Source organism: Caretta caretta, chromosome 1 (genome assembly GCF_965140235.1).
Source record: "Caretta caretta isolate rCarCar2 chromosome 1, rCarCar1.hap1, whole genome shotgun sequence".
In the NCBI taxonomy this organism is placed as follows: Eukaryota; Metazoa; Chordata; order Testudines; family Cheloniidae; genus Caretta; species Caretta caretta.
Window position 1 is genome coordinate 307,300,708 of NC_134206.1, and position 13,755 is coordinate 307,314,462.

General features: G+C 44.7%; 1 protein-coding gene across 3 annotated transcripts in view; it reads left to right on the top strand.

Annotated features, from left to right (window-relative positions):
- The window catches only part of ST7 (suppression of tumorigenicity 7), a 234,648-nt gene that overhangs the window by 40,779 nt on the left and 180,114 nt on the right, over nt 1–13,755 (top strand). The window lies entirely within an intron of this gene.

Sequence of the window (13,755 nt, forward strand, 5' to 3'; positions counted from 1 at the left end):
GAGAGCGGGGCTGGCAGGGGGACCTTTTGTAGCGATAATCAAGGTGGGCCATTTCCAGCAGTTGACAAGAACGTCTGAGGAACAGTGGGGGGTGGAGGAATAAACAAGGGGAAATAGTTTTACTTTGTGTAATGACCCGTCCACTCCCAGTCTTTATTCAAGCCTAAGTTAATTGTATCCAGTTTGCAAATTAATTCCAATTCAGCAGTCTCTCGTTGGAGTCTGTTTTTGAAGTTTTTTTGTTCAAGAATTGTAACTTTTAGGTCTGTAATCGAGTGACCAAAGAGACTGAAGTGTTCTCCACCTGGTTTTTGAATGTTATAATTCTTGACGTCTGATTTGTGTCCATTTATTCTTTTATGTAGAGACTGTCCAGTTTGACCAATGTACATGGCAGAGGGGCATTGCTGGCACATGATGGCATATATCACATTGGTAGATGTGCAGGTAGACGAGCCTCTGATAGTGTTGCTGATGTGATTAGGCCCTGTGATGGTGTCCCCTGAATAGATATGTGGACACAGTTGGCAACGGGCTTTGTTGCAAGGATAGGTTCCTGGGTTAATGGTTCTGTTGTGTGGTGTGTGGTTGCTGGTGAGTATTTGCTTTAGTTTTTGGGGCTGTCTGTAAGCAAGGACTGGCCTGTCTCCCAATATCTGTGAGAATGATGGGTCATCCTTCAGGATAGATTGTAGATCCTTGATGATGCGTTGGAGAGGTTTTAGTTGGGGGCTGAAGGTGATGGCTAGTGGCGTTCTGTTATTTTCTTAAAAAAAAAAAAGGAGTACTAGTGGCACCTTAGAGACTAACCAATTTATTTGAGCATAAGCTTTCGTGAGCTACAGCTCACTTCATCGGATGCATTCAGTATTTTCCACTGAATGCATCCGATGAAGTGAGCTGTAACTCACGAAAGCTTATGCTCAAATAAATTGGTTAGTCTCTAAGGTGCCACTAGTACTCCTTTTTCTTTTTGCGAATACAGACTAACACGGCTGCTACTCTGAAACCTGTTGTTTTCTTTGTTGGGCCTGTCCTGTAGTAGGTGACTTCTGGGTACTCTTCTGGCTCTGTCCATCTGTTTCTTCACTTCAGCAGGTGGGTATTGTAGTTGTAAGAATGCTTGATAGAGATCTTGTAGGTGTTTGTCTCTGTTTGAGGGGTTGAAGCAAATGCGGTTGTATCGTAGAACTTGGCTGTAGACAATGGATCGTGTGGTGTGGTCTGGATGAAAGCTGGAGGCATGTAGGTAGGAATAGCGGTCAGTAGGTTTCCGGTATAGGATGGTGTTTATGTGACCATTGCTTATTAGCACCGTAGTGTCCAGGAAGTGGATCTCTTGTGTGGACTGGTCCAGGCTGAGGTTGATGGTGGGATGGAAATTGTTGAAATCATGGTGTCCTCAGACGTTCTTGTCAACTGCTGAAAATGGCCCACCTTGATTATCACTACAAAAGGTTCCCCCCTCCCTCCGCTCTCCTGCTGGTAATAGCTCACCTTAAGTGATCACTCTCTTTACAGTGTGTATGGTAACACCCGTTGTTTCATGTTCTCTTTGTATATAAAATCTCCCCCCTGTATTTTCCACTGCATGCATCTGATGAAGTGAGCTGTAGCTCACGAAAGCTTATGCTCTAATAAATTTGTTCGTCTCTAAGGTGCCACAAGTACTCCTTTCCTTTTTGCGAATACAGACTAACACGGCTGCTACTCTGAAACCTGTCAAAATATATAGTTTGCTGTGAAACCAGTTGTTCAAGATTTTTTTCAGCTTTGTTTGCTAGTTGTATAAGGGCCTCATGATGGTGAGACGTGAGCCACTGAAAATATAATTTATTTTGTTTTGAAAAGTCCTTTTTTCTTAAGATAAAACTATACCAAAGCTATGTACATTTATTAGAGACAGCATGAACTGTGGGGAACAAAGAATTTATGTGCCGGGTAGCAGAAGTCACTACAAAATGTGAAAGGGGGCTAAAAGTCTATCTTTGTACACATGTTAATAAAATATTACACAATTAAGGTGTCGGGGTGTGAGTGCAAGGCGTCGATCACATTCTCTACCACGGTGGGCCAACTGTGATGCACTGCCAGCCGTGCTAATCAAGTGAGCTGATTTTCTCTGGTACTTGAGCATGTATAGCTCTTGATTCTCTGGAGAGTGCCGAAAGATCTGTCCGGTGTAGTCGTTCATACAGGCAGTGTAGCCACAATTCTCAGTGGACGGGGGATAATAGGATAAATTCTGGCATTGCAGTGCCCCAGTGTTCTGATTGCATGTGGTGGCAGTTCTTCTACTGGAATATTTGCCCATTGTAGGTGCCATCTGTCTACTTCAGCAGCAACCACAGAAGGCTATGCCACATCTGACAGATACATGCACAATAACACACAATGATTGTCACCATCTTCCTCACCTCTGTAAAATGAGGTAATACTTTGTGGTATTCCTGTGAATATATTCTTTAACAAAGCCCATTTGCAAGTTAAGAACACTAACCCATAAAACACACTATGTAATTGCGTATTTGAACTAATTCCATTATTGATTTGTCAGAAGAGTCATCCAGGTATTTAGGCGACAGACACCAATGTTTTCTGCTTCTCTCACATAAATCTGCAATATGGTTGGTCAATACAGCAGTCACAAAGTTTTCAGCTATCGCAACGTTGAGATATGGCACAAAGATTAATTGTCAGTAGAAATCTTCTTGGTTTCCTGTAGAGTAGTTGCTGTGATGTCTCTGTCCACCTGCTCTCCTTGGAGTCGTTCTAGGAATGTTCAGCTGTTCACAGGTGTTATCTGATTTGCTAAAGATGAATCTAAACATGGTTTCATGGTCATCTTGTTGTTTTTTTAATACACGGAGAACTTTGTTCACTAACTGATTAGCAGCAAACCTGTCCAGATTTGATTGCTATAGTATTTTGGACATGGACAGGACAACATTGAAATGATTTCCATGACCATAATAAATTGAATGCTGCTCATGGCATAGAACAATGTTTGCACCTGAGTGCAGCCTTCTTATGTGCCATGATTTGTATTACCTGTTGGGCATCAGTAACACCTGGAAGTAGTTCCACACATACAACTGCACCATCACGGGCCTTCACCCACTGGGTTTCACAAATGAGCTTGAGTCTCAAGTGGACCACAGCGGGAGTTACCTTTTTGATTGTCTTGTCCAAAATATCTATTGCTGAGCAGATCGGGTGTGGGGAGTAAGTTTTACTGCATTGTGCCAATAGTGTTGCAGATTATCAGAAGTGTTGCAGCACTTCTGATCAGCAAATTTAATACATGATCACAGCAATGTGTGTACATAGCTAGTGGGTATTTCTCTCACCTTGCTTGAACACCACAGTAAATGCCACGCGTCATACTTGCTGTTACCTAGGTTTATCTGAATCCAGAGCTATGGTAACTAATCTCTGTTTTCCAGGCAGTGTCAGGAAATAAATCAGTGGGGGACACAACTGATTGGTACGTGCAAGAGTATTTCCACTCAAAAATCCTTGTTTTTACTGAATACAAAGTACATATCAAAATATAGCAATAGTCTGGAACAGGGGTCGGCAACCTTTCAGAAGTGGTGTGCCGAGTCTTCATTTATTCACTCTAATGTAAGGTTTTGCATGCCAGTAATACATTTTAACGTTTTTTAGAAGGTCTCTCTCAAAATGTCTATATATTATTTAACTATGTTGTATGTAAAGTAAACAAAGTTTTCAAAATGTTTAAGAAGCTTCATTTAAAATTAAATTAAAATGCTGATCTTACGTCGCCGGCCCTCTCAGCCCGCTGCCAGCCTGGGCTTCTGTTCACCTACGCCGGCAGCAGGCTCAGCGGGGCCTGCGGCCAGGACCCCGGCTTGCAAGGGGCCGGCAGTCAGAACCCCAGACCGGCAGCGAGCTGAGTGGGGCCAGCGGCTGGGACGCCAGACCGGCAGTGGGCTGAGCGGCTCAACCCGCTGCTGGTCCGGGGTTCCGTCCGCCGGCTCTTGCCAGCCAGGGTCCCGGCTGCTGGCCCCGCTCAGCCTGCTGCCGATCTGGGATCCCGGCGCTGCCCACACAGAGTGGGCACCTACCTTCTCCCTGGTTCTAGCCCATTCTTTTCCTTTCTCTCTGCACTGAGCTGAGGGTGGGAGTGCACTGAGCACAGGGCTGGGGGTGAAGGAGCAGGCTCGGGGTTGGGGAGGAGCTAGAATGAGGGAGGGCGCTCAGGGTTGGGACAGGAGGTTTGGGTGTGGAGTGCTTACCTGGGCAGCTCCCATTTGGTTCGAGGGATGTGGTGGGAATGTGTGGGGGTGCAGGAGCTCCCGTTTGGTGCTCAGGGTGGGAATGTGGGGGGTGCAAGAGTCAGGGCATAGGGTGTGGGGGGCTGGGTATGTGTGTGGGGTGCTGGAGTCAGGGCTGGGGTCGTGGGGACATGTGAGGAGGGTGCAGGAGTCAGAACAGGGGGCATGTGAGGAGGGTGCAGGAGTCAGGGTATGGGTTGTTGGGGGCTGGGTATGTGAGGGGGGTGCAGGAGTCAGGGCAGGCAGCTGGGGGCATGTGAGGAGGGTGCAGGAGTCAGGACAGGGGATTTGGGGGGGCTGGGGGCATGTGAGGAGGGTGTAGGAGTCAGGGCATGGGGTGCGGCAGGGGCTGGCCTTGTGAGGGGGGTGCAGGAGTCAGGGCAGAGGGCTAGGAGCGTGTGAGGGGGTGCAGGGGTCTGGGCAGAGGGCTGTGTGTGGGGGGGGTGCAGGGGTCAGGACAGAGACTGGGAGCACCCCCATGACCCTAGCCCACCCCCCACGGCCCAGAGCAGCTCACAGCAGGGGCCTGGAGGAGATATGCCCTGATTCCACGCCCCCCCGTCCCCAAGGCTCTGTCTCTGCCTCCTCCTCGGAGCAGCGAGCGCACTCCGGCTCCACTTCTCCACCTCCCTCACAAGGGCCATCAGCTGATGGGGGGCAGGGAGGGAGAGAAGATGGGGCAGGAACCCAGCATGCTGCAGGAAGAGGCGGGGGAGGGAGGAGCTCGCCTGCCCTGCAGGAGCAGCCAGCAGGACCAAGTTTCTTCACCCTGCTCCCATGAGAGGGTGGGGCAGGGAAGAGTGGGCTGGGGCGGGCAGGATTTTTAATGGCACACTGCTACCTGATGGGGTCCCGGCCTGGGTTTGGTAGTGGTCTGAGCGGGGCTGGCGGCTGGGACCCGGCAGGCAGCAGCGTGCCATTAAAAATCAGCTCGCGTGCTGTCCTTGGCATGTGTGCCATAGGTTTCTGACCCCTTGTCTAGAACACACCAGAAAATAGGTACCCAAAGTCAGAAGTGGTACCAAGTGCCAGCAGAAGGGTTCTGGTGGCTAGCCTTCCTCCTAGCCGCTGGGGTGGTAGCGCTCAGACTCTAAGCTTGCAGAAATCCTCTCAAAAGAACTTCTCCCAGGCTTCTCCAAAGTACCCTCTCTAGCTAATCTTTTTTATAAGTAACTCAAAACAAAGTATAACTCAAAGTAGCTTCTAATAGATTGACCATTTCCCTAGCAACAGCAAAGAACTCATAATATCTACTTATCAGTAAAGCAACTCTAGTAAGAAACTTAGACACAGGCACCCAAACCAAGGTCAGCTACCCACCCTCCCTTTTTATTCTTATGAATCTGTAACACTGCAGCTGTGCAGTTGTTTTTGTCTGCCTAAGCAAGGCCAAATTCTTTCTCGCTATATGGTGTCGTCGCTCCTAGTTTATGGTGACTAAGTGCACAAGATGGGTTATGCTCTGGGTTATATCAAGTCCAGTTCTCTCATAACCTGTCCACAGAGAAATTCCAAACTGAGTTCAGGTTTTGCCAGCTCCTGAAGAATTACAGAAGCTAAACCGCAGCTGGTTGTATCATCAACATAGATGTAGGTTTGAAAAACCTGAACTAGGATACCATAGCAAACAGCGCACAGAGATACTCAGCTGTTCCTTTTGGGATCTGGTGGTCGTTTCATCAACAAACACTGCAAAGATCTCAGCTCTCAAAACTTTGGCAATAATTTTTTGTCGAATTTGATGGGCACATAGCAGCTATTATTTTATTTGGAATCTTCCAGCTCATGTATGACCTATTTCTGGGGGCACTACAGAAATACAGTACAAATTAATAATAATCGGTTTATCAAATTATGAATTCCAGTTTGTTTTGTGAACCCCATTTATGATTGTAAATTTCATGTGGATTAGAGCATCCATTTGGTAGCAAAGACTTAAATGCTTGACATGTAAGAGACAACATCTGAGAAGCTGTGACAGAGTGATTATAGGTCATAAACATTCCCTATTGGAATAATAGGATTTCTACCAGCAGCATCATTGACTTTGAATATTTATCTATGCAAAAGCCAGACTGAAGCCTGGAATTTCCCCAGTGGAAGCACATGAGCAAGGTGAACAGAAAGCGCTCTAAAAAGCGGTTCTTTTCTAAGCAATGGAGGCCATTCCACTGCCAGAAGCAAGAAAGCCAGGCCAGAAGGCAGGAAGGACTGCCAATCCGAAGGAATGTGACCAAACCCAGGACTTGCAGAAGGGATGAGATCCGACTGGGAGGAACGGCATTCAGGAATGTTTCTTGTTTTCCATGGATCTGTAACTCTAGTGACATTTAAGAGTAAAGGTATTTGTGGTTAAGAAATTCCTTTGCTAAGCCTGTCTTCATTGCTTTATTGCCATGTTGTTTCTGAAGGGTGTAACTATTGTGACAGGGTCGGGCCAGGTGGCTACAGGAGAGTAATAGAAGGCAGATATATTAGCCCCAGGTTAAGTAGGTCCCTTTTCCCTGGTAAGGTAACAGGGAAGATTCCAGAACAATCAGGAACCTTCTGGAGACAATTAAGACAGACAGGCTGATTAGAACACCTGCAGCCAATCAAGAAGCTGTTAGAATCAATTAAGGTAGGCTAATCAGGGCACCTGGGTTTAAAAAGGAGCTCACTTCAGTTTGTGGCGCGTGTGAGGAGTGGGGAGCAAGAGGCACTAGGAGCTGAGAGTGAGAACGTGGACTGTTGGAGGGCTGAGGAGTACAAACATTATCAGACACCAGGAGGAAGGTCCTATGGTGAGGATAAAGAAGGTGTTGGGAGGAGGCAATGGCGAAGTAGCCCAGGGAGTTGTAGCTGTCGCACAGCTGTTCCAGGAGGCACTCTAGACAGCTGCATTCCACAGGGCCCTGGGCTGGAACCCGGAGTAGAGGATGGGCCCGGGTTCCCCCCAAACCTTCCAACTCCTGGTCAGACATAGGAGGAGTTGACCTGGACTGTGGGTTCATGAAAACGGCCAAGCTGAGGGCTGCCGTAAAGCTCCAAGGTGAGCAATCCGCCAATAAGCGCAAGACCCACCAAGGTAGAGGAGGAACTTTTGTCACACTATGAAACCAGAGCTCCCACAACCAGGTGGACTGTGGAGGGACTGTATTGAAGCAACTGATGGCTCGGAGGCCTGTAATACTAATTCTGGGGTCCAGGTGGTTGGACTTCATAGTCCCACAGCTCCAAAAGTGTGTCAGACACAGGATCTGCACCTGGGAGTGAGCTTGAGAAACTCAGAGCTAGGAACCGTGACTATTCACTATCTAGACCCAGGGGGTCCTTAGAAGCACATGAAATTCAGTTGGTCAGATGCAATCACAACAGATTGGTGTCTATAAATAGAGCCAGGTTGTGACAGTTTCAACCATCCATAGGAACCTTGTGTTTTCTTGGGACCATGGTGTTCCAAATGATAAGACCGTGGCTCTTCTGTGTTTTCTGGTTATAGAAGAGTCTAATTATTAGGAGTTAAAATAGGATTTATAATGCAATCTCTTTGCAATCTTAACTATGGAGCTATAACCATACAATTTTATATTATTTAATATCCTACTACACCTCTACCCCAATATAACGCGGTCCTTGGGAGCCAAAAAATCTTACCGTGTTATAGGTGAAACCACGTTATATCGAACTTGCTTTGGCCTCGAGCATTTCCGTTATTAATAGTCACTTCCCACCCCCTGCCTGACCCCTCAGAACCCCCCGACCCATCCAACCCTCCCGTTCCTTGTCCCCGACTACCCCCTCCAGAGATCCCCCCCCACCCCTATCTAAGCCCCCCGCTCCTTATCCCCTGACCGCCCCCTCCAGAGACCCCCCCCTGTCCCTAATCACTCCCAGGACCCCACCCCCCTACCCAACGCCCCTGCGCCCTGCCCCCTGAAACCCTCTGCCCCTTATCCAACCCCTCAGCCCCGGCCCGGCACCCTTAACATGCCGCTCAGAGCAGCATGTTGGAGCCAGACATGCTGACTCACTGATCCGCCAGAGCGCGCAGCCCCGCCCCCCAGAACGCTCCTTTACCGCGTTCTATCCGAATTCGTGTTCTATCGGGTCGTGTTGTAGCGGGGTAGAGGTGTATCTCACAAATGTCTAAGAATTATCAGCCTTTGTGTCTTTCATAGAATTGATCAAACACGTAAGCCTCGACAACCAGGTAACCTCTGCAGGTTCAGCACATACTATATGAATGTGTTTTGACCGGGAAGGAACAGTATTTACTTTAAGCAGGGTGCAGTTTGTGAAAACGTAGGCTCTAATCTAGGCGAGAACAGGAGACACATTCCAGGCCCAATATTCACTCTCTGGGTAATCCCATTCATTCCCTTCAGCGGGACTGCTCACAATGGGAAGCACTAGGCTGGGTAGCAAGTGTTTGCAGGACCAGTCTCATAGCTTTTAAAGCTATCGGACATGGTCTGACCCTGTCCTGCCTTGCCAAGCCCATTTTAGAAACTGGTATAGCTGAAACTCTATTTTAACATCATTTAGAGACTGTGTTTAAAGGTTAACACAGGTTGGACCACAGTCTGTTTTTTGTTTTGAATACCACTATCACGTATTGCCTGTATTTAACTGTGATGTTACAACATCTGGAAATTCACTGAACTGTTCTTTGTGATGTTATTCTGTTACATCTGTTCTGAATGGTCTCTAACCTGCTCTCATTGTAGTAAATGGCAAAATTCCCATTGGCTTAACACAATAGAGGATCAGGGCCAATGTGAGCATGTGAGTATAATTTTTTTCCCCTGAGGTAGGAGAGCTTATGAATGTAGGGTCCCTTTTAAAAATCTTTTTGATTTTTTTAATTATATTGCATTCACAAACAGTAGCATAACCTAATTACAATTTTGGCATAGTGTCTACTCCCATTTGATTTTATCATATAATTCCAAAATACACAGCATAAAAACAATACAAATAAAAAATCATGACACACAATTAATAAAAGCAAGGCAACAATCTAATAAAAAGAGAAAACAACATGATAAAGTCCATATGTCATTTGTAATAAAAATTAGGATTTTTCTTTAGCTACATTTAATAATAAATTACATTTAGAATATGTAGCACCTTATTTCCTTCAAGATTCGTAAGTACTATACAGACATGGGTTCACTCACCCACCACCACCACACTATGGTAGCCCCTTCTGGGATGTATTGCAGCAGCCTTTTTGTAATAGAACACAATAGTGGAAGAGAGGAAGTAAAGAATAACTTCAGCTGAAACTCCTTGTGCACGTTCATGGACTATTTCAAAAGATCTTGGACTTTATAAAAGCTTATTGGACCAACTTCTAAAGATATTCCCTTACTTACCTGGTCTCTCTCACATCCTGTGACCCATAACGCTACAATACTGCAAACAAATTTTTGCTGACCCTTCAAGAATAGACGGTTACTTCTTCCCTTCCCCAGCATAGAACAGAACACCCATACCTCTGCTAATAATGCTATGAAAACAAAAAATGAGCAAGGCCACTTACATTATCACATTTGCTGTGTTATTAAGCATTTTAACTACAATAAATGTGATGGGCATTTAGGAATTAAATTGCGGCATTTATAAAGTCATAGATTTTTCTCTCCTCTCCGTCCAGTCAGACTCTTCTGGGAACAGCCCTCATTTGGGACAATTGAGTAAGTAAGCCTTATTTGTGTGACAAATAGGCCCATTGGAATCAATGAGAATGCTGTTGAGAGTAAGGTGAGCAGGATTTGGCCCCTGACCCTCTCCTTTTAGACTTCATAGATTTTTAAGTCCTGAAAAGGCTGTTAACACACAGGCCACAAAATTTAACCCAGTTAAAGGGTCTAGGCAGCAACCTGTGAGTGAAGTACAGCATATCTTTTAGAAAGATTCCCAATTTTTTAACGGTGCATGTAACGGGGTCGCCTCTTGCCAGATGCCACTCTGTGTTTCCATAGCACCTGCTCTCTCTGCTCCCTCTCTTCAAGACCTTTTAGGACTGTTGTATAGTCTTTTTCAGGGTTATCACTAGTCATTGCCTGAAACTGGGTCAGTAGCTGAAAGTAATTCAAAATAGTCCTCCGTGTCCCAAACACCAGGTCTGTCATAGCATCCCCCACATTGCATATCCATCTCCTATGCTTCTGCTGTTCATGGAGCCTTTATTCCATCCAGCTGAAGCCTAGTATTCTAGCTTTGGCTTCCTTCCCCCTTCAGCACTCTCCCCATTTTGAGAGGAAAGGTGGCATAAATACTACTCTCTCTTTGCGAGAGCTCCTTCCGATTGGCCGAGAGAGAGTAGTCTCTACCCTACGCTACAGGCTCCTGATGCTGGGTCATTTAAAGTGACAGTGTTCTGGGATCTTCCCATCCCATAGCTAACACATGGGGCTACCTACTCCCTAGCATGTGTTCATAGCCTCTGGAATGGGGTCCTCAGCCCCCACCCTTAGTCTTAAAGGGCCAGTGTAAGTGCTACTTGTAAATACTAGAAAATAATTACAATATAAAGAGATTAATTAGAACTTTACCATAAGTTTTGAAGTCAAGAGTAAAGGACATTTACTGATTGAAAACCACTCCATTGAATTCAGTTCCTATTCTCCTTTCTATCACATTTCCTGCAGAAAGCTTGATAAATGATGGAAACGATGACTAAGACAGAGCACCGGTTTTAAGATCTATTATACTCCCAGGCACCAGTTCAAAAATAAATTGTGTGCTGAGAAAAATGTAGAGTATGTTTCAATTTCAAAACAAAGGTGGGGGTGGGGGAATTCTGGGCTTAAACTGAAAAGGATTAGCAGAGAGGGATGATAGAAGAGGGTAGTTCATAGAAAACTAAAAGGACACAGACTTTGTTGCAGGGATATAATTTGACCTGCTTTCTTTATTCCTAACTCTCCCCAAAGTATATCTTTTTGAAGTCTATGTAACTATATTTATTATAAGAAAAGGGAGGTTAGAAAATGCTATGTATGAGCAATATGGCTGAATTAATGTTTGAGGAACTTTTCATTTCCTGATGGTTTGTGTTCTTATTTTAACAGGGCAGACTCAATGTGGCATTAACATAGTTATTTTGTGTTTTTTCTACTTTGTGAGACTGAGCTAATGACGTTTCACTGAGGATGGGGAGGAAGAGAATCAGAGTTTGAAGTTTACCTTGTAAGTGTGTCAAGTGAACGGCATAGTAGGAAATTTCAGTATGAGCATCTCTCTCTCTTTTGGTCACTGTCACCCAGGCCCTTCTTATTCCAATCCCAACCCTAATCCCTTGTAGTTTGTATGAATCAAATATGAATGAGCTCTTTGATGTACCAATAGGCCGTTTCTGAGCTCTGCGGCATCCAATGGAAGACAAAGGGTGACACTTTCAAAAGCTCTTAGGATTAAGTTTAATTTTCAAAAGTGATTTAGGCACTAAGCCTCCTATGAGAATTAGGATCCTAAGTGCCTATGTCATTATGAAAAATGGGATTTAGGCTCCTGAGTCACCTAGACGATCTTGAAAATGTTACCCTAGTTCATTAAATTAGTCAATATTTAAAGACATAAACTTGAAATGAAGTTACAACCTATACTCTTAAAACAGTAAGAATAGAACAATAAGTGGATCATACATCCATATCAGGATGATTAGGGAGAAAGTAGATCTACTGCGTCCAGAGTATATTATGGAGTTGTGCTGGTTATGGTTGTTATCAGGCTTTGCCCAGTGGGACGTTAACCCCTTTCTGTGCATGAAGTGGTTGATTCTTTTAAATTATATAGTACCACTGGTATGTATAGCATTTTACAGACATAGCAGAAGATGGGGCTCCTCGTTCCAAAGATCTGTGGGCCCAGTTCTATGAGTTGCTGACCAGTGTCTCCTCTCAGGGGAAGACAACTGTAAACAATAGGAAGAGAATACAGCTGTTGGGACAGTGACATTGTTTGCCAAGTAAAACAGATTGTGACATATAAGATGATGTGACTTTATTCATATTCTACTTGTTTGTTATGATGTTCTTGCTGTTTTACCTTTTTTTAAAAAAAAAAAATAGTCCAATGCTCCAGCACTAGTAAATAGTGATGGAAAGCTAGCTGAAATAAGCGTGCTTTGAACAGTGTTTTAAGCCTACCCCAGCCAAGAGTAAAATACTGTGAAATGATGCATGGGGAAATGAGACAGGATTTTCAGCAATGCTGACTCTGTAATATGCTCTGCCTAAGGTGGTGAATAGGTTAGGGCACTGGCCTGGGGTGTGGGAGGCCCAGCTTCACATCCTTGCTCTGCCTAGTTCAAAGCAGGGTTTTTTATCCCAGATCGGGCAGAACAGGGACTTAAGTCTGGATCTCCTGGGTGAGTGGTCTATCCACCACATTATAGTCTCTCTCTCGAACAGAATTTCTACCCTGGACCTTAGAAATTTTTCCAATGAAGTGTCATCAAAATCAGCATCTTTCTGTGAAATGTTTTGATTTAGATGAAATGGCTTTTTTTTTTTTTATGGAAAAATGTTCCGCTGGAAAATATCTCACCAGCTCTAGTGGTGATGTTGTGTGCAGGAGATATAATGGGATACAGCTACCAGAATTATTATTTTAAAAACTTGATATAGCAGATTGGAGAAATAGTTACATTCTCTCTGTGCTGTGCAGATTACTGGTTTGCTGCTCGAATGACAAAATTATGCACTGAGTTTACTGTAAGGAAAAGAATCAGTATCTGCATAAGGATGTTGTGCTAAGAGACAAATATTCACTTCAAAACCGTGTAGAGAAAAAATAACCCATGCCAGTTGAGCTCAGAGATAAGCCGTAATACAGCATGCGTGTTGTCACATGTTGAGAAACTTGCTCTAAAATACATGTACATTGTGGAACTGCTTCATTTAAACCTTGGTGGGGCTGGCAGGACTCCGAACAAACATCAGCACATTCTCTTCCCGTCACAAACACTCAGTAATGTATTTGATGTTCTTTTATTTTGTCAAATACATTGTTGAGGTACAAACATTTATTCTTGTTTAATATTTAAGTTACCTCTGGGCTCATGAAAGGTGGACATGCTGGATTTAGCAAGGGACAACTAGCTTCCCCATACAGCTCAGTCCAGACCTGCAATGGTCTGTAGCTTTTGGAGGCACTCTTGAATAACTGTACCACTATATTACATTAAGATGATATGAACAAATGGGTGAGACTGTCAAACTCACTTTTACATGTTAGATGATCTTAGAGGGTTAGATCCCAGATCTTCAGAGGTGTTAGGCTAGTGTGTTGCTTCACGGTACCACTCAGTTCACTGGGTATTAAGAATGAGTAGTAGTAGCCTTTCTTTTATCTGGCCTAAGTAAAACCTGACACCTGCAGGTTTCTTCTCCTTGTCCCTCTTTTATAAATGTCTTGCATCATACGTTTCCAGCTAGCGTTGTTGAAATCTGTTTATGCCACT